Source organism: Etheostoma spectabile, chromosome 9 (assembly GCF_008692095.1).
Source record: "Etheostoma spectabile isolate EspeVRDwgs_2016 chromosome 9, UIUC_Espe_1.0, whole genome shotgun sequence".
In the NCBI taxonomy this organism is placed as follows: domain Eukaryota; kingdom Metazoa; phylum Chordata; class Actinopteri; order Perciformes; family Percidae; genus Etheostoma; species Etheostoma spectabile.
In genome coordinates, this window is record NC_045741.1 from 36,394,380 (window position 1) to 36,416,267 (window position 21,888).

A 21,888-nucleotide genomic window follows, 5' to 3' on the forward strand; every position below is an offset into this window, starting at 1 on the left:
CATTATTAGTAAAGTGACAGGGAATTACGGGAGAGATTAATGGGGAGTGACATCCAACAAAAGACCCTGTCAGGATTCGAACTGGGCCATTATAATTTGTGTTCAGCGCCTTAAACCCTTTGCTACCTGGACACCCCTTCACAGAGGTTTTGACCCAGGTTTTAAGGTCCTGAGTTGCAGGCAGTATATCACTTCATGTTTATGACATTTGGCCCACTCAAAGATTGTTTTTTACTAATGTCACTGCTTACCCTAACTGAGGAGTTTTTAACTAATCAAAGCAATGCACAATTCCACACGCTCACTGAATTGTGCATCTTTTAATTTTTCATTGGCGGTATATTTCTGTAATTAAAACCCCAACACTTTATCATCGTCACTGTGTTGCCTGCTTCTTGTTTGCAGTGACTGAGACATTAGCAGGTTTGTTTAATTTCCGGGATTGTTCTCTTGCCGCCAGAAATTTTGCCAGATTTTCTCTCATTTCCCTTATTTCACTCATTTTCGAAATTGTCTCATCAAATTTAGATGAAACATGGACTCTGGTCAATCTTGTCTTTTGCTTGTTATTGGCTGCTGCTTGTTGAGAACTACAGTAGCTGGGACTGTCTAAAAATCAACAGGAGAAAATAAGCATTGAAGTGAATGCAATTATACAACAGCACTTAATAGGACCCAAGGTGCCACTTAGCTTCCCAATCTGACAGATTTATGTGTCAGTAATGAAATGTCTGCTGACAGGTCTATGCGGTCCTCAGAGTGTATTGTGGAGGCAGGACTGTTAGTCTAGCCCATTACTACTCCTACACTTACCTCCTCATTCTGATGCTTTCTGCTGCAGATAAAGCTGTCAGCCCTGCTCAATGGTGACATTACCTCAGCTTTACACTGCTAAAACTCACTCTCATTGTTTTTAACTCTGGAGTATTTATGGGGCAGTAAAGCGGAGATGCATTTGCTGTCAGCAAGCCGAGGGCATTGCTGCTCCTACGGAGAGAGGGCAGTGCGGAGCGACGAGGGAAAACGGGAAGGAGGAGAAGGCGCGAGTGCCCTGTGAGTGGCTGTCAGATACCTGCAGGCACGCTGACATGTCAGCTGTCACGCTTAAGATGTCCAGCTGGAAGGATCATGGGCCTGTGTATGCTGGCCATCCTCCCTCTCACATGGCTGCTGTAATTCCATTATAGATGTTCAGATGAGGCTGTAACCTCAATGCAGAGCTTAGTGAGAATTTGGGCCTTACAAGTCATTTATTTCCAAACATGATTGCTTTATTTGACATTTGTCATGACAATAGAGGTTGGCTGTCCTCATTACCTTAGAGTACTTTTTTTTGTCAAAGTGACGTAGGGTTCTTGTTCTTCATTGACACCAGTCGTTATATCCGAAATGTGGATTTTATTGTAGCAGTATAATAATATATAAATGTGGATGTAAATGTAGATGTTACCATATCTTTTCACTACAATAAAACTTAGATCGGTTTTCGCATTATTACCACTTTTATTCTGCACTTAGCTATTTATCTGTTACTTTTATCTAACTGTTTCAACCATTTATCCTTTACTTTTAGCTAAGTATTTCAAAATTTAATCTGTAACTTTTAGCTAACTATTTCCATCATTTATTGTTACTTTTAGCTAACTGTTTCAACCATTTATCGTTACTTTTAGCTAACTGTTGTCACTACTTGATGTGAGTCAAGTGCAGATTTGAGTTGCGCATGCATCAGTTTGCGACAAGTAGCCTACAAGATGCTAACGAGAGACGTCTGTAATGTCTATAATAAAAAAATTGACCTACATAGTTTGTTCACAAGTTAGCAATCAAACACAACAAAGGCTGTCACTTTTTTAAAGATTTTTTTTTCTCTTCAAAGTGACGGTGGATAGACAGGAAAGGTGGGAGAGAGATGGGGGATGACACATAGCAAAGGGCCGCAGGTCGGATTTGAATCCTGGCCGTTGCAAAGGCCTCAGCCTACATGGGGCGCACGCTCTTACTGGGTAAGCTAGAGGCCGCCCCAACAATGGCTGTCACTTAAAGGAATCAAACAATCATAGATTGCTAAAACGTTTTTGAAATGACTGCTGGTTACAAGCTAGCAATCAAACACAACAAAGGCTGTCAGTTGAATGGCGTTTTGCAATCGTTAGCAATCAAACAATCATAGATAGCTACATTTTTTTGATGATTTCCATCTTCTGTTGTTTGTAATGAGAACATTTATAATTTTATGGATTTCGGTATGACACGTTATGCCGTAAACCATTTAAATCTGAGCATGCGCAACTCACATATCTGCGGTCAACTCACATCGGGGAGTGACACTGTTTCAACCCCTTATTTGTTACTTTTGGCTGTTTCTGTCACTCCCCGATGTAAGTCAAGTGAAGATTTGAATTGCGAATGCTAAATTTTGTACGACAAGTAGCATACTTAATGCTAACGAGAGACTTCTGTAATGTAAAAACCGTAAACATGGACCTACTTAACGAAGTTTGTTCACTGCTGGCTACAAGTTAGCAATCAAACACAGCAAAGGCTGTCAGTTGAATGGCGTTCTGAGCTAACGTTAGCAATCAAACAACCATAGCTAAAACGTTTTTGAAATCACTGCCAACTTAGCTAAAAGCTAGTAATGAACCACAACAAAGGCTGTCAGTGGAATGGCGTTTTGAGCTAACGTTAGCAATCAAACAATCATAGATAGCTAAAACGTTATTGTTTGTAATGAGAAAAGTTTATTATTTCGTGGAATTCACAGATTTCAGTATGACATGGTATGCAATAAACCGTTTAAACCTGAGCATGCACAACTCACATCTGCACTCAACTTACGTTGGGGAGTGACAGTTTCAACCATTTCTCATTACTTTTAGCTGTTTTAACCATTTACCAGTACCATTTACCAGTGTTAACTGTTTCTCTACTTGCTTGCAAACAAGTTTTGTTGCTCTAATTTGAACATGTTGTGTCCAGGCGCTACAGCTGACTCAAAATCTGGATGTATGTTTTTTTTTTAAATCCCATCAATTTTTATAAAATCAAATAGGTTGAGCTACTTTACTAACAGTACCATGTAACCCTTGGCAAATGCACAAGCAAACTCTTCTGTGCAAGTGTCCCTCATTGGCAATCACTGCTTTAGGTAATGATGAACAACTTAGTAAAATTAGACTTAAGTATGTTTTTCCAGGGCTTAAGCAGGACCTAATATAAAAGTTTTTATCCAACATAATGTTGTTAATCTGTGGAAAATGGGCTGAGGCTCTAGACAATTTAGTAAGGCAGTTTGTCATTGTAGTGCCATTGATTTAAATGACTCTAATGGAGCCTCTAGTAACATATATTTTTTGAAAATAACATGATCAAAGCTAAGGCTATACGTCAACCCAGTACAATTCAGCCGACTATTAAAAATGCTCTGATGTTGAGGAGTCTATTTATCTTCCTCCGAATGGGTTTCTGCTTTTTCAAGATGATGCAATTTATGCCTGTTATTTGTCTATGATTTCAAACTATATTAGCTTACAAACATTTCTACTTGCAGAACCTATTTATAGATTGTACGGCAGAGTAGACACGCCACACTGCTTAGCCGAGCTCTGACCATTTACTTAAACCAGGATGGTCTTACACTTATCTGATCTACCTCCGCTTTTACCCAGTTCACTCTTTCTTGATATTTTGAAAAAAAGTCTAAATTGGCTTATTTAAGTAGATGATAGATTTTGAGTGACTTCACTGGATCGACTGGATGATATGAGAAAGAAGAGTTGTTAGTTTTGCTCTTTGGATGCTGCATATTTATATGTATTCTGAGGTCTCTGGATGAAAGAATGTGTGATGAGATGACCGTAATATTACATAAGTACTAAAAGGGAAGCCAAGGAGTCTCATGAGTGTAGGTAGGCAGTGCTTACACACTTAAGAGGATTTCAGAGACTACACTTCATCTTTTTGCATTAAAGCTTTAGTGCGTAACATTGTAAAGATATTTTATTTGGGCATTTTAGGTCTTTATTTCCACAGAACAGATGGAGAAATAAATAGGGGAATGACATGCAGCAAAGGGCTGCAGGTCGGCATTGAACTCGCAGCCGCTGCATTAAGGGGTAAACCGCTATATGTGTGCACCTGCTCTACCAACTGAGCTGTGTGTGTAACTTTTTGATAGTAATGAAAGTCTGTTAAATTCAAGCCATTGCCAAATGAGGTCCTCCAAAGCTAAGTAAGACAATCAGCTCCACAAAACACTTTCTGTATTTCTCAGTATGGCTATGTTCAGAAGAATGTATTGTCTGGCGACTTTCCCGTGCAGAAACTTGGTTCAATGTTTTTTAATCCTCAGTGTCTTCTTGGCTACTAGCAACTGTGTGGGGGAGGCGAGGGGCGGGGGCGTTGCACGGTCACAGAAGGCTTGTATAATGTGGACGTGCAGACAGCGTTGTTGTCATTAGTTACAATTCTTCATGGGGGCAACAGAAACTACACACTATAGCTTTAAGTCATTTTGTTTGCCCAACGCTCCTCAGAAAGTGTGAAGCGACAGTGACAGTCCTGGTAATGTTCTTAACTTAAGCCCGCTAAAAGATCAACAATTAAAGCCTTTGGTGTGTGCGAGCTGATATGAGAAGTCATGTAACAGTGAGAAAAGTGACTCCAACACAGAGCTGCGCTATGGAATGAAGAGCCGGGTATTTGGGCAGTTTGTGTACTTGTCGTTGTCTCCGGCTCATTTCATTTTATGTATTTCTATTGCTGTTGGCAGCTTGAAGTGCTGCGACCGTCTAGCCATAAAACAATATTCTCCTGTATGGATCAATCATCATGACTGAGAGTGCTACAGAAAATGGAGGTTAAGGCTCCTGCGTCAGGAAGGAACAATCCTTGCCAGTCCAAAAGTTACACACTGAGTGTTGTATTTTTAGTTCTGACACAAGAAACTGATTGTTTTTCACTAAAGAGGAGTTACAGTTTCTCATGAATAGTCTCCTTCAGTCAACCAGGGCGGGGGATCACATCAGACACATCACTCTACTGTTGCACGTATTACTCGGTTATTGTTAGACTCACAACCAGGGGCATTTATAGGATTTGAGAACACTGGGAACTTGTAGGCCATGTAAAATGTGTACCCCATAAAAGTAGTATACTTTCCAGATTAATTATGAGTTAGGTGGATGTTAAAAATATTAGAAGTAGTATTAGTGTTGAGGAGAAACTTCACAATTGCTATCGTAAAGCATTTATTGACTAGAGTTGTAATATTAAAAAGATTTTCTTTCTCACACACATGCACGCACTCTTTTTACATTTAATGCAGTGTAAAATACAGTTAACGCAGTGTAAAATGTGCACTGTTCACCTCTCCATCGTCTGCTTTAGTTTTTATTTTTTTTAAAGATGATTTTTTTGGGGGCTTTTCCTTTTATTAGTGACTGTGGATAGACAGTAAACCCACAAGCAACGTTCCTGCCACGTCACAGCGATCCCTAACGCTAACCTTTCCCTGCAAGCTAGAAGAGTCGGATAACCAGAGTAAAGGGCATTTGTACGGCAGTGTGTTCATTACATGCAGCCATATTAGCTTGTGTGATCCCTGCAGCATCAAGCATTCACTGATAACACAACCCATATAACCTCACCTCTCCCTTCATGACTTTGTATCAACACCACGCACTATACGATTGTTCTCATTCTCTTAATAAAGTCGGAAGAACTATTTGTCTCCTCCTCCAGACAGTTTTGTGAAATGTTTCGCTGCTCCAAATGAACAGCTACCCAGATTACGAGAGCTGCTGAGCTATTTAGATGTTTGTCTAAATAACAATCCTTTCATTTATTTCACCCGTAACTGTCACACCATTAACTGCATTCATATATATTTTTTTAAATATAGTCCGTCTTTCCAAAATGTTTTCACTTATTGGATAAAAGTGTACATTTAAAAGAACCGTTTGATCCCTATACCGTTAATTTTGTATAAACCAAGTGATAGATTGATGACTGATGAGGCCTTCCAGCTCTGTGATTAGCCTTATTTGTAGCAGCGGAGCCAGGCAGACAGGGCTCACTGTATTTTGAACCATTGCGAAGAGCCAGTTGTCCTGTGGGTTGACTCAAGTTACACACTCCTTGCATACCGTCTCTCCATGGGCCCTGCGTGCGAGATAGCTCTTTTAATCATCTCTATCAATTATGTAATTAAGAAAAAAGATTAGATTACACACAAGACATGCAGTGTGTTGTTGTTGTTGTAAGACTGACTCCGAGGTACGACACACACATTCACCTCGTTATTTTATTTTATTTTTTTTTTTTTTGCCTCAACCCTGAAACTTCACACGCCTTTGTGGCATTTAGGCACAAAACAGCCTGTGATTGGATTAAAATAAAAGGAAATGTAGAGGCCTGTAGCTTCCTACACACATATACACACACTAATCACATTGCCAGCCTCTTCTGATTGATTTTGAAGTGCTTGATGATTAAAAGTAGCATTTGTTTTTGTCATTGTTAGAGATTTATGTTAGAGTTGGTCTCGAGATTGTCAGGGGTGACACTCAACAGCTCTCCTTGCAGCAAGTTAAACTTGTCGTGTTTCCTGTCTTCTGTTGATTACTGGAAAGAGTCTTGGTTACAAACCTGTGGGTAACTGTCAAAGTACCCAACAGTCATGATGTCCCCTCAGTCCTGAACCCACCAGTGACTCAAATGAGAACTTTTCGTTTTGTGGTAAGATGCACTTAACACTTGGCAAGGGAATTAACCACATGATTCATTAATCATTCTTTGAAAGCTTCCTGTCGTCCTCAACAGTTAACGGTGTGTTTGACTCAGCTGACGCATTCAGTCTGGCGTTTGTGGAGTGATGACAATGCATTTAGATCGAGATTAATGCGATTACTGCAAAAAATAAAATCTGTGGTTTGGTTCATGGAGCTCTCTGAAGTATTCTCAAGTTTTTCTCACTCTTCCTCATTAAGAAACCTAGTGAACCTATTTTAAATATCCCAGCAAGCCGTCTGTATAAATGAAGATTAAAGATTCATGCCTCTTTGCATCTTCATGCCGTAGCCGCCAGTGCTCCTCTATCTCCCTGCTCTGTGGATCACTGTGTCGGAACTAAAGCCGACTCTTCTTTTCAGCCGCTGAACATGAATCAGATAATCAGTTGATCGAATCACATTCCTGAAGTGGAGATCAGTAGAACTGTGAGGATGAGAGTGAACCGCACTGTGAGGCTGCTCTCTCTGTTTGACTTCTTTTGATTTGCCCTCGCCGCTTGTTGCTCATTGGTTCTTTTGCAAGTTTGCGTGTGTGCTCGACCGATTGCTTGCATCCTAGAATAAGAGAGGCATGGAACTGAAGAGTAAAAGCTGCGATTTCTTCAAAGTCCAGCAGTATTTGTTCTCTGGAGGAGAGTTAGATAAGAAGATCAACACCACTCTCATGTCTGCATGGTAAATAATTGATTTAGTTATAGCAAGCAGCCGGTTAGCTTAGCACAAAGACTGGAAATAGCTTGCCTGGCTTTTTCCAAAAGTAACAAAACCCACCTACCGACACATTAACACACTGTGGGCCCTATTTCAACAATCTAAGGCAACATGCACTAAACCAATCAGATCGTCATCTCCCATAGAGAGACAGAGTCCCGCCCCTTCTGTTTGCCTTCATTTGACCTATCTTCGAAAAACATAAATGAACAGTGGTCAATGCCGAAAGACACTATTTTCTGGTCCCGATTGTCTTGTGCCTTGAATTACACATGTGTTTTTTCACTCACAAAAAACTCACAAAAAGAAAAGCCATTAGTGTACTCCTCTTCATAGTTTTTTATGGTCATCTGTTTATTGCTACATCGTGTTTTGAAAAGGATATAAAGACAAATGTTTAACTGTAAAATAGTGCTGGGATAATACTCAAGGAATGGTTGCCATATCTGTTTTAACCTATCGCTTTCCCCGACATCTCATATTGGATTCTCTCCATACAAGAAGAAAAATTTAAAAACTCTTTGTTCTAGACCTTTACAATGATTTTGATTGGTCAACATTTTCACAAATTACCAAGAGAAAACATTTCTATTTCTTGTCAAACTTAAAGGTCACTTGGAAATAGCAACCCGGCTCAAATGAATATCTCATCATAATGTATAATGTGCTACACTCTTTCTCAGCAGGCAGATGACCTTAACACCTTTAAGCTACGAGCTCAAAAGCACTAATGAACACAGTAAGTTCAACAGGACAGGACGTTTCTGACCTCGGTGCTACTTCCCCATTTTTCAGACGTATATTAAAAGGAGAAATTAAATGCAATCTCTCTGATGCTCAAAATCTCAAATAATGATGCCAGTTGTCTCTTGCATGCATTAAGCAGGTAGCTGGTGGTGTTGCAGAGAAGAAAATTTCTTCCAAGCAAAAAAAAAACACTTGTGTGCAACAGTAGCCTAAACAACTATTACAAGAAATAGTCCAGCATATAACCCCTTTAAAACCACAACTTGTCCTTTTTTGCAACTTATTAAACAAACAAGATTTGGAGCCCTACCCGGCAAAGCCCAACGTAAGTGTCTTTGCTATTTAAAGACCGTCCAGCACCCACGTAAACGTTAACTAGCAAATGCACCTGCGCCCATGGGCGTGCAGGTCTTACAGGGAGGTGTGTTCAGGTGAATTCTTGGCGTTTTGCTATCTTGAGGCAGCGGGAAATGATTGCGCCATTGACCAACAAAAACCTGGTTTAAAGCAAAGCCCGACCGATACACATTGGCAGGCCGATACTATCGGCCAATGTTAGCCATTACCTGATTTATCGGTACCGGCATTATAATGGCATTATAATTATAAAAAAAAAAAAAATTATATTCATTCATCAGAATCATTTATAACTACAAATAAATGATTCGGATAAATGAATATTTAAAAAATAAAAACGGACGGTCAACCATGTTATGAGTGTTGGCGCTATACGTCTTTGTTGGCAACACAGATGTTTTTGGTTGTTATTGTGTTTTTGTTCAAAGATCTTTAAGTTCTATATCTTAAGTTTGTATTTTTAAACACTTTATTTATCAGAACTTGAATATATTTGATGTTCTTCTGTTCTGTTGTGACAATAAAACATTATTATCATTATTGTTTTAGTGAGAACTCATAAATAACCACAAATAACTAATGTTCTGTTTATGTTTTGTTCAGCGTTCCTGGATTATTATTATTTTTTTAAAATATATATCAGCCAATATATCAGAGTATCGGATTTTTAAATAATCAAATATTTGTATTTGTATCTGCCTTAAAAATCCTTTATCAGTCAATATCGCAGCAATGTTATTTTAACAGCGCATTAATTAAAAATAAGCTGCTTTTTCCGCTCCACAACAACACGTCCTGGTTTTACATAATCACATGTAGCTGAACTAACCAATCAGACGCTAGCAGAACTCAGCCTCAAGTAAATGTGAGTAAAACCACAGAGGTAGATTCTTCTCTGCTGATGTAAATAATTGAACACGTAAATATGCAAGTACTGACTGTTTAAACACAAATAGTTAACTGTAGAAACACTTTAAATATATTTTTAGTAAATGAACTCAAATATATGAAGTGACTTGTAAATTTTACATATAAATAAAAAAAGAAACCCTAAAAAGATCATTTTAGGTGATGTCTGTAGTGATTTTATTTACAGAGCGTGCCTTATTAATACCAGTCCAGGGTTGGAACCATATGATAAGCCAATAACAGCAATTTAAGGGAATATTTAAGGGTTTTGGTTTTATATTGCAGGACTAAAATGACTAGACATTTGGTGTGTGTGTGTTTGTGCACACATGGTGTGAGAAGGTCTCTTCATGCAACCCCTAGGGAGGGCAACATGTTTTAAGGAAAAAGCCTTTTTTCCGGCCTCGCTTTTGAAAAGAATGTCAATGCCCGGAAGAAATCTCTCCCTTGCTTTGTTTCTGCATCATTTGAACTAATAAATCAACAGCTGTATGTGTCCATGTGCAACTGTGACAGATGGGTGTGATGAGATTGTGCTGAACAGACTGTGGTTCCTTCCTCTCCATCCCTCTCTCTCTCTCTCTCTCTCAGTCTCTCACTCCTTAGGAACATACGGACTTGGTTTGCCTGTCAGAATTACTCTTCAGTGAATCGTTTTTTGAACTGACTCCCAGCTGTGGCCAGTTGCTATTCTGTTGTTTGGGGCATTATAGGGGCTATACAGTACATGTGCTACAAATGCTCGTGAAATAGCTGGAACATTCTGTGTGTGCTCGGCCCATTTTTATCTTTGGAGGCGGGTTGCAAGCTGTTTCTGAGACATATAAGGTTATGCCTGTCAGTATAGATCACAATCTGTGGATTTGTGTGTCTTTGAACATCTCCGCATACAGTATATAAACACGTCTGTGTCTTTTCAATGCCCTCCTGTCACATTGTGTCAGTTTGACAGGTGTGCGTCCTGGTCAACTTCCTAGTCTGTGCTGTTTGCCACAGTTTGAGGTGAAGAGGACAAGCTGCCCCTGGCCTATGGATTTCTCATTGGAGCCAGTCGAGACGCAGTGAGGCAGTGTTTCATGGGGCTGACGCCCCTCTCGTCTTCACTAGCCTGCCATAGCTTCGGGATGAATTATTCATCTTTTTGGGTATTTTTTTTCTTCTTAGAAAAACGTTGATTGTCCTACCTGCATGACAGTTGGCACGCTGTCAAAACCTACTTCATCTCTTTCAAAGACAACCCTGCCTGCTTTCCTTTCCCTTTGTCCCATAGTGTACATCTATAGCTTTCTTCCAAAGAATTCTCTTTCTACTGACTCTCGCTTTTGTCTCACGTTGAAACGTCTCGTCAGAACCACTTTCCATGGAGCTCTCCACTGTCTCTGTGTCAGGGAAGGCGGCGTCTGCATGTCAGAGTAAACAGTTTCAAAAGAGCTTGTGAATAATTTGTATGTCAGGATGTAGTTGCGGTTGTGTCTGTTTGCACGGATGCAGCTTTTTTTTCTTCTGTTTTTTTTTGGTGCGGTGCAGTGTGTGTTTCTAACTCTGTCCAGCATGCTGTTTCATCCCAGTACATCCGATGCCGAATTCCTGTGTGATGTCAGATCAGATCTATGTTTAATGCCCAGGCAGAGCCCAATTACTCTATGCCCATAGCTGTATCTAGAGACTTTAAAGAAGCTCCTTCGCATGCAAGATAACCCTGATGTCATAATTCTCCTCGGACTTGGTTGGTGAGCCTGCATGGCGATCCCCTTTAAGGACGCTGATTGCTCATCCCCCTACTCCGGCGTCGTGGACATTTGTTGTTTGCTTTGGGGGTAAATTTCCCTCTGAAGAGTTATTTGAGGTCCCCTGTCTCGGTTTCTCTTTCACTTCAGAGAATTTGAGATTCTGTGTGAAGAGCAGAGGGAGCATCAACACCCCTCCTCTTTGGTGCCTCTTCAACCTCTCGTCCTCCTGGAGGCCTTTAGGGAGAGCAGCTGAGTCACTCTCTCCTCCCTGTCTTCATCTTCAATCTGCTCTTGCTTCTCCATCCTCCACCTTCCTTCTGTTTTCTCTCATTAAGCCTTTGTCACAGGGGCTGACAACCTCTGTCATTTGCCAAGGTTCACTTTTATCGCACCGCAGAGCCTCAGCTGAGAGGGGTGTGTGTGTGTGTGTGTGTGTGTGTGTCAATTTTAGCATTTAGCAGAATTTACGTGTGCATATTTGGGATTTTTGCTGTCAGCTTGCCTGTCCCTTATTAGGCGCTCCTGTTATTCTGAGTTGTTGCACGGACAGCAGCAGCAGCTCCCTCGTTGATGGAATCTCTTTGAGATTTTTATGCCAGGGAGATAAGAGAGAGTGTGGCTGTCAACCAACCATCCGACGAAACATGCACGCACACACGCAAATGCACACACAGTTACAGTATCTGTGCCTCACTTTCTGTTCTTTGCTCCTATTTTCAATTTCATTTTGCATAGCTCATCTCCTTTCTTGAGTCTGATAAATGTTTGAAGGTATCTCTTTTTTCTCAATTTTTTGTATTTCTTTGACTCCTTTGTTTTGTCTTTTCCATGGTCAGCCCCTTCATGCATGCTGCTCTTCCATGCCACCTCTCCCTGTTTCTAACACTTGACTTCATGCCTTCTATTTAACAAGAAGCGTGTTATTTCATTAGCTAATCTCTCAGAAGACATGGCACAGATACAGAATCTACTACCTCTTCTACTTCAGCTCATAGCTACAAACAGGCAACACCCTCATTATTTAACCTGCCCAAAGAAGAAAATATGGGAAAGCGTATCCATTTGGGATGTAACAAATGAATGATTATCTTTGCAGGTTTTGTGCAGCCATGTCTGTGAATGCAGAGCACTGAGTGTGATGTTTGAAGATTAATCAACAATTAGCTGATGTGTTGAATCATGAGACTCGTTCTGTGTCTCTGTGCTGTGAGAGCTGACTCAGTGCCAGTGTTGCATGAGATCCTATAATTGCTTCAGAGTTCTTCTTGTAATTAAAACTCTTGGACAGTTCCACCCGAATCCCAGACATCGCTATTCTCAGATTATTAGCTCAGCGCGGGCGGGAAGGAATACATGCACATGCACACATCTATGCAGTATGATTTGCAATATTATTTATTATTGATGTTAATGTTGTACAAAATAAAAAGACTTCACTTCCGTTCAGTTTTTCCGTTTGTTTTTAACCCAACATTTTAGCTGTGGCTGTTTTTTCCCCAGAGTCAGTCGTCCCCGATTCAGAGCCCGCTGTCTTGGCTGCAGCGAGATTAAAGCCGAGTGGAAGAGACACGGGAAGTGGACCGGTCAGTGTGGCAGTTCCCAACGGCAACAGGATTAGAGGGTGGTACAGTGAAGTAGGCCATACAAACAGGCTCAGCAGCTGAAATATGGACAACAGACCATAACATAGACAGAGCTGGATGGCCCAGTACATTTCATCAGTATGTCATTATGCCGTAATCCCAGGCCAGCCACTGTACTGGCTGCATGTGTGTCAAACAGGAATTGTTATTGGTCAGTCAGGGACACTTGAGGATATTGCTATTTCCACCTTGTTGCAGAATCACAGGACTTTGATCACAGATGTTCCCTGTTTTATCAGAAATTGGTGTTTTGGTGCAAGATTGCTTTGTGTCAAAAAAAAAAGAATCCAATGTAATGTTTGTCTGCATTTTAGGAAACAAAGATTTAAAGCAAAGCTGCAGGGAATCTAGAGACACTCTTCCTTTTTTTTTTTTTTTTAAACAGGTTGACGTCTACACTTTATTTATAGATCTTTGATGTATGTTGTTTGTATTCATTACAGAAATGCTAGAAGGACAGGAAAGAGAGTGTCTTCCCACTGAGAAGCCATGAGTCTTCCCATGGTAGTGTGGGTGTTGTTCAAAGCTTTGTTGCAAGGTGTTAATTGTGGAGAAAAGTTGGTCTTTTGAAGGATGTTCAGATGATCCTCAACAATGTCCTGTGAAACCAGGATAAAATAGAAGTTACCCAAATGAAAACTTGAACTGAGATCGCATTCACTAATTTCAAAGGAGAAATTAGTTTTCAGCAGATGAGAGATGGATGTTGGCAGTCCTCTCAGACCTTAGATGCAGAGGGGATTTAATGAGACGGATGCTTCTTTTGGTGAAAATGATGAGCCTGTGCTGCTCCGAGTCAGTGAAGACAGATGAAAATGAGAGGGGCAGAAGAGAGGTCAGCAATGCCAGCTAGCGTCATGTTACAATTAGGGAGGCACAGAAAGCCAGCTTCAAATTTCTGCTCATGATAGGCTATAATGCCTTGTTTCACATTTGTTATTTCAGCCTCAATACTAGCTGACAAAAAATGTATTTAGCATATCCACATGGAGCTGACGAAGCACTAGTTGCAGTGAGCTCTAACAAGTCCTCAAGATGTAACGTACTGTATATGTCCTCCCTCTTGTCGTGTTTCAAGAAAAAAATGTGTCAAGACTTGGTTTATAAAGATGTGGTTGAAAATACCTCTATTCACTATTTTTTACCAAGAGTTAGATATGAAGGTTGAAACCACTCTCATGTCTGTTCGATAAATATGAAGCTAACGTCAGCAGCTGGTTAGCTTAGCTTAGCATAAGGATTGGAAACACGGAAGCAGTATGTTAACGTACGTGTTGGAGTTTTACTGAAAGGTTTATGTGCCTGACTATTTCTTGGGCAGGCACAGTACTTTGATATGACAACAAGACTCCAGGAAGTTGCTGGTCCCAGCCAAGAAATAGTCCAGCACCTTGTCTATATCCATGATGTTTCACATCCGGGATTGCCCTGGTGCTGCTGGAAATTCCGCCGGATGTCCCTCTTTTTCGGCCGGTTGTCCGTCACATTCCACTTTCTTTGTGTTGGCATTTTAAACTCTGGTGGATTTATGAAAACTATTAACTGTTAACTGCTCCTCAGATCTCTGTAGGGTAATCCAGACTATCTGTCAAATCTTGAGTTTTCTATTGCACAAATAAAACAACTTGAACGTACACACGTTGCCCCAAAACAAGTTCCTTTCCGAGGCTATTTTGCAGAGGAACCGTGGCTCCGTCTGGCGCCTAGCACTGCCCAAGACAAATGTGATTGGTTTAAAGAAATGCCAATAAACCAGAGCACGTTTTTCTAGCCACACTCTCCTCCAAAGCGCTGCGGAGAAAGATCTAGCAATGCAAGACTATCCAGAACCTAAACCACTGTAAAACCACTGTGGGTTGTTTTTACACTTTTTTTATATATTAAACAAACCAGACATAATGTGTTTATTAGGGAGCTTTAAATGGTACTATTAGACAGAGCCGAGCTAGTTGTTTCCATTTGTTTGCAGTCCTCCAGTCCATCCGGCTGCTTGCTTTTGCTTGGTATTTACACTACAGACATAACAATGGTTTCAATTTTCTTAGATAATCAAGAAAGTGAATAAGTATATTTCCCAAAATGTCAAATTATTGTTTTTAAATCTTGAGCCCTGCTGGCATTTGTGCTGGAGCGCCCCATCTCATTTTGCCTCCTCCTCCTTGGGCTCCATCCTTTATACATCCTCCGCTTTCACTTTCTTCACGTTCTTTGTTTCCTGCTTACCTTCAGGTCACTCTGGTGTCATAACTATGGGTGGCCACTCTGTTGCAGGGCCGGCCAACATCCCCGACAACCAAAGTCACCTCCACAGTGTCAGTACGTGTTGTCACTGGACAAGCTGTGCGTGTTTCAGCATTTCGGTGAACTTGGGTACTTGTGAACATGTGCGTTGAAGGTGAAAAGCCTCTGCAGCAAATTACAGCCCTTAAACCTGTCCACTCTTTGTGTGTGTGAAGTTTTGTCTTCATTCCTGAACTTTCCAACTTTCACATTGAGTTGACCTTAGTGAGTGTAGTCCGTGAGCTGTCATCTTGTCTGTCATCATCAGTCGTCTTGAATGACTGTAGATGTCCTCCAAAACTGTCACTATCAATCTGTTAATGGACTTCCTGGGTACCATGACTGAGTTACATTTTTAACAGTTATGTTCATACTTCAGATCTCTTTTGAAATATAATAAGTCAATTGATTTGTTTCTTTGAATTTGTTACAGCTACAAACAACGTGGCATTTCTTGGATATTATAGGTCAAGACCGACGTGCTGGGTTTACAAGGGAGCGAATGATAAAGCTGCTATAATTAATATACTTAATTACCTTTAATAGCTACAGACCTCCGCCAATGCACGCTCTCTTTCACAATGCCGGGAACACATTTTTCAATTATTCCGGCACATGAATGTGTCAAAACATCCTATCTTGCAATGTTAAAAAAATTGAAAAATAATGTATGTGTCCGCCCCGGTACTCAGATCCTTGTTCCTTGGCCCATGCTACATCCTTCCACTAAGTTTCATGAAAATCGGGCCAGTAGTTTTTCTATAACCCTGCTGGCAGACATAGAAACCAAGAAACCAAAAAAACCTGACAAACCGAACCGAAAACATAACCTAATTAATACTGATGTTGCTCCGTTTTGCCATATCAACTTAAAAGGTGATAAGTTTACATAAGATAAGGTAATATGTAATTGTTGTATGCTCACAGCTTGTTTCCACAGCGCCCAAATGGCCAAAAAAATTAAGTATTACAGGTTCAAGCTTTAGTAGTTAGTTATCCCTGTTTCTTTGGTTTGGTGAAGGTCCTTGCTGGAGGGCTGAGCAGTTTGACTCCCTTGTGGTCATGCGGTTGAAAGCTTAAATGGCTCCAATTGTTGGAAAATTGGTGTCTCGGTCATGAAAGTCTTGGCTAGCGATGCTTGGATGCTGTCTAATTAGGCTTTTGACAGTTCATGTTAGACGGACAGTGGCTCAGTCAGCTAATCTCTGGAACAGTGTGGATGGACAGCTGTAGGATCTAATATGATGTGACATACGCAGACTTCAAGCTATCCGCTCCGTCTGTCTTCCTGCTTATAACAAGTGCTGTTTTCACCTGGGACCTTCAGCAGTACAGAGGCTGATCTGCCTGATTCCATCAGTGCCTTTCAAAGATGTCTCTTCCTGGTTTATTACACAGCCAGAACTTTCTCCACCTCACTGCTGTCGAGTGATGAATTATGAATAGATGCGAATCCAGCAGCACCGCCGGCCAGGCCTGAGGATTACTTTCAATTTGCACACCGCGCCCCTCGCTTGCTTGCTGGCTCGCTCCGCTAGTCAGACTTCTTTCTCAAGAGACCTCGAGGGCAATATTGGATTGCCGCCCGAAAACTCTAACCCCAAAAATCATGTAAAAAGTTTGAGAACTGTTTCTCTATGGATGCACTTTATAGTTATACAATGAACATTTGAGTCCTGCGTGAGTGGCATTGTTTCTTACGCTGAGGTAACATTTCTCACTCTTCCTCTGGAAGGAAGATGAAGGAGTCGTGCGGCCCCTCTCCGATACTCGTTGACTCCAGATAACCGGTTGTAATTGGCTCTGTTGATGAGTGGGAAGCAGGCAGTGAAAGGGAAGTAGAAAGGACAGGGATCTTTTTAATGAAGCCAATGAGAAGGACATGGAGAGCCTGCAGGTTTCAAGAAGGATTAGAGCGAGCTCCAGCAAATTTAGGCTTATGATGCTTCCACAAGTCTTTCAACCTTGAGGGGCTGAAAAAGGACAAGGAAAAGTGTTGGAGTCAGAATATAGAATGAGAGTTTCGACTTTTACACTGTACTTGATATGCAATACTGTTTACGTTTATCTCCTCCTCCGTTATACCTTGATATTTAGCTGCTCTCCATCCAGAGAAGTTGGTAAACAAAAGGATTTGTCTAAAGGTCAGTGTTCCCAAGACACTAACCTTTTAATATACAACTCACACACGTTCCTCTGCAGATTAAGGACAGTGTGTGTATGTGTGTGTTTAAATATGTATGCCTGTCTGTCTGTTTCTGTATCTCTGTGCATTTATCCATTTTCATGTGTAAATTGGAATGCATAAATCTGTGTGTGTGTGGGATGATGTGAAGTGCGAAAGGACTATAAGCGTGTGATGTGTGATGCCGGCCTAATATGGCCCCGTCTCTGTCTCTCTGGATATGGCAGCGAGTGTGAGAGAGACGGAGAGTCGAGCCAATTGGCATGGAAAGAGCCTGGACTGAAGGGATGGCTAGTGACACAGTAGACAGGCCAGCCAGGCGGCAAATAGATGCCAGCAGAGATACTGATCACACTCACCTCCACCTTTTGATGACTTTGTCTTTCTGGTTCGTGTTTCTGTGCCATAAATCTAAGTCAAAACCGCAAAGTGTTTCTCTGTTAGCGATAAACAGCTGTAGTTGCTGTGCATTTACGGGAGAAATGATGTCACATTCAGGACTCCTCTGTGTTGATAGGAGTTAAAGTTGGCTGCTGAAATGGTAGCTGGTCATTTGAGTTTGGAAAAGTGATTCTTCTTTGACCTGAGGTTGTATTTATGCTTGGCTGGAAAATTACTAGGTGTGAGACTGGAGTTTGCTTCTTGATTTATTACTTCTGACTTAATTTTATATGAGATAACTGGGTGCGAAATTACCCAGTAGCTGTTTATTTTGCCATACACATTGATGCCAGATGATGAATTGTCATTATTTGTGTCTACTGTGTATAAACTAATTGGGAAAGAGTGTTCTGTGTTAAAATTGTTCCCAGTTTTCAATTTCACCAACATAATGGAAATAAAAGAGTAAATACAGTTGTAACAGGTTGAACAGGTGCCATGCATACCTAAGCAGTCAAGACAGAGGATTTGACAACCAGCCATTTACTCTAACTTATGAGAGTGACAGAGTAATGGATGTATCCAAGTCATTACAATTCAAGGACACAGATCTTGGAGTTTAATGGCCCCTGATGCCTTCAAACTGGATTGTGTTATAATTCAATCTACTTACTAAGTTACTGCCAGACACAATCAGGCCAGTGACCTAATGACCAATTCTATTTTTCTTCTTTTTAAAAACACCCCCACAGGATTTGGTCAAGAACAAATGGACAGTTTAATCTGTTCACTGAGCACAAACAATCCATCTGCCCTACCAATTCCCTCAATTATGTCCTCTCTGTCCTGGTGGTCTGTCACTTTTCATCCCTGTTGACGTTGTGTAAGTAGCCTGCGAAGCTGCCTAGGGAGGGGGACTGACAAACTCTGATCACGGGCGCTTAAAGAGAGGATGGACATTTAATACGCTAGCTGCCAGTAGTGAGCTGGCTGAAAAGTCATACTGGTGGATGACTGGTGGTTCCCAGGGCCCTGTGTCCCCAGGGCCCTATGTTCCCAGGGCCCTATGTTCCCAAGGTCATATGTTTCCAAGGTCATATGTTCCCAGGGTCCTATATTTCCAAGGTCCTATGTTTCCAATTTCTCCAATGTCCTATGTTTCCAAGGTCCTATATTTCCAAGGTCCTATGTTTCCAATTTCTCCAATGTCCTATGTTTCCAAGGTCCTATGTTCCCAGGTTCCTATGTTCCCAGGTTCCTATGTTCCCAGGTTCCTATGTTCCCAGGGTCCTATGTTCCCAGGATCCTATAGTTCCAAGTTCCTATGTTTCCAAGGTCCTATATTCCCAGGGCTTGTGTCTCTTTATATAAACAAACATTGTCAGTGATCGGTAAGGGCTATCTTTGCAGTTGCAAATGATCAAAGACAAATGGATGTTTCAAATGCATTTTGAATGGTGCAAATCTGCCTGCAGAGTATAACATCAGTACGCTATAAGCTGTGGGTGATTTCAACTGAACAATTAACCTTGGAAAAAACCTTGCTGAGAACATAAAACTCTTGAAATGTCTCCTTAATGTGTCATATGGGGACATTGTAGATACGCTGCCATTGTCCTGTCCAAAAGCAAAGGTTTAATGCCAAAATTATATCGCTGCCATTTAAAAGAAGTGACCCAGACACTTTTTAAAGGATTGAAAATATAAAATGAAAACGTAAAGGCTGTGACTGAGACCTGGGTACAGCGGCTGTTTCAGTGACATTAAGCAGGAGAAAGGGTGGCTGTCTGTCGGGAACATAGCTCCGCAAGGTCGCAGTCCTTTTGAGCGGTCGTTGTTGTCACGTTTAGCCGATCAAAGGTGACTATCAGCCGGGTACAGAGCTCTGCAAGAGCACAGGCTTTCATGACGGTCAGCATAGCAGCATCAAGCTATTCCGCTGCACTGTAGAGTAATTTCCGGCAATGCAAGACTAGCATCTAGCTAACATTGACATTGTGGGACATTGCTTAGCGTTCACAACCTGGCAACCCCCGTGAACTTCACCGCTAGGAGGAGGGGCCGGGGGAGACCACTCTCTCCAGTGCTTTAAATTTACACTGCAATAACCATTGTGAAACGCTAGCTGTCAGTATCACATATTGGACCTTTTTTAGGGATATTTGTTCTCATATCAAAAGAGGAATGAACATTTTCACTCAGTAAGTCAACAGTCATTTCTCTCATAAGAGAAATGACTGTTGACTTAATGGAAAGCATTTAATGCTAAAATATCAAATATTTAATGTGTATTATTAATTAGATTTTTGTAATCATCATTAGTCTATTCACTGTGAGCTTGCAAGTCTCATGTGGCCTTGAAATAGATGTAGATTTATTTATTTCATTAGGACAGTGCACATTAATCAACATTTCTGTAAATGTGTTAGCCAGTCGGCTAATTTTCAACTGTAGTCCTACCTATCTGTCTTTAATAATGTATACTTTATTATTCCCGCAAGGGGAAATTACATTACATTATTATTATTTTATGGTGGGAAGAAACCAGAGCACCCGGAGGAAACCCACTCAAAGTAACTTTCAACGGGGGAGAACATACAAACTCCACACAGAAAGGCCCTGAACAACCTGGATTGGAACCAAGAACCTTCTTGCTGTAGAAGTCCTATCCACAAGCACAAGAAATAAACACGTACAGGATAAATAAGTCTGTCACTGATGTATTGGGCTAAATTGATGAAGCACACACTGTAATGAATTACTGTTGCAGAACATTGCTAATGAAAGTGTGTTAGCTTGTGTGTCCAAACACTGCTCAGGGTCCAGAGTGTATGTATGTGACCGGGGGAAGATGGGTGACGATGTGTCACCCTGCATTACAGTGAAGGCCTGTGGCCCCTCAAACGAAACGTTCTTATGAGCTGCCAATCCCTTTTGTGTTAACTCAAACTGACTGTGCTTGGAAGGTTCAGATTAGGTGGGAGTGTTTGTATGGGAACCTCAGTATTTGTTTCAACCTTCAGCTATGAAATTGCTGTACAAACTGTACAAATTGATAAAAAAAGAAACCGGTCAGACCCTGTCATGGTAGTGAGTTAGTAAGGCATTGCAGCCCCACCTGGACGTCCTTTCACATCACGCATATTGGAAGCTGTTTTTATAAAAAAAAAACAGGGCGGTATTATAATCTATAAATATTTAGAAGGTTTTCATTCCAAATATTTGGAAAAACATAAGAATATTGGGAAAAAATCCTCATCCTCATCATCATCATCATCATCATCATCATCATCATCATCATCATCATTATTATAGCAGTAATTTATCTAAGTTCCAACAACAGTATATTTGCATTAGGTGACATGATAATTTTTACATTTCAACACTTTTGTGTTGAAGTGTTAGAATTTCAGTTTTATTGTTCCCACCATCTCCTCTGCCATGTACCGTGTGAATGTTACTTAGTTTATTGATCGCTTATATTTCCTAGAATGGCAGCACATCTTAAAGATGTTTTGCATATTGTGGTTACAGGTATTGACAAAACTGGTGTCATTTGTATTAAATTTGCCTCTGTATGATTGATTAATGGCAATACTGGATTGTGGGTAAAGCGCCTTGTTCTTCTATGAACCCAAAATTTACTGATGGGATTTAATTAAGACCTATTCTAGCGGAATGCCCTTTTTTATTGATCCAAGGATATCTTGCAATTGGAACCGATATCAATCGGATTCAGTCTCACTCAAGCTGATGCTAAATAAAACACTATACAACCTTTGGAAAGAAGCAGATTGAAATCTGCATGTACGCTGTAACAAACAAAATACAAACTAACAAAAACAGAATGCACTTAAGTGAAGGCTACTTTACACTTCATTTGAAAAGTTGTATTTGAAAGAAAGAAACAGATATACACTACAGATTCTTCTGGCATGTTGCATAATAGTTTGATTGTAAACACAGTATCTCAAGAACAATTCATCCCTAAATTCTGACGAACAGATAATCTGATGAGATTTTGAAGCACTTTGCTGCATTCAAGTGATGTTAATAAGGAAAACACATAATCTGTTATGAGTCTTTAAGTATTTAAAAGAATGGACATTCATATCGACATTGCCCTTGTAACACACATTCACATTGTGATT

At 40.6% G+C, this 21,888-nt stretch overlaps 1 protein-coding gene across 1 annotated transcript in view; it reads left to right on the plus strand.

The window, feature by feature from the left end:
* The window catches only part of lingo3a (leucine rich repeat and Ig domain containing 3a), a 36,686-nt gene that overhangs the window by 1,054 nt on the left and 13,744 nt on the right, over positions 1-21,888 (plus strand). The window lies entirely within an intron of this gene.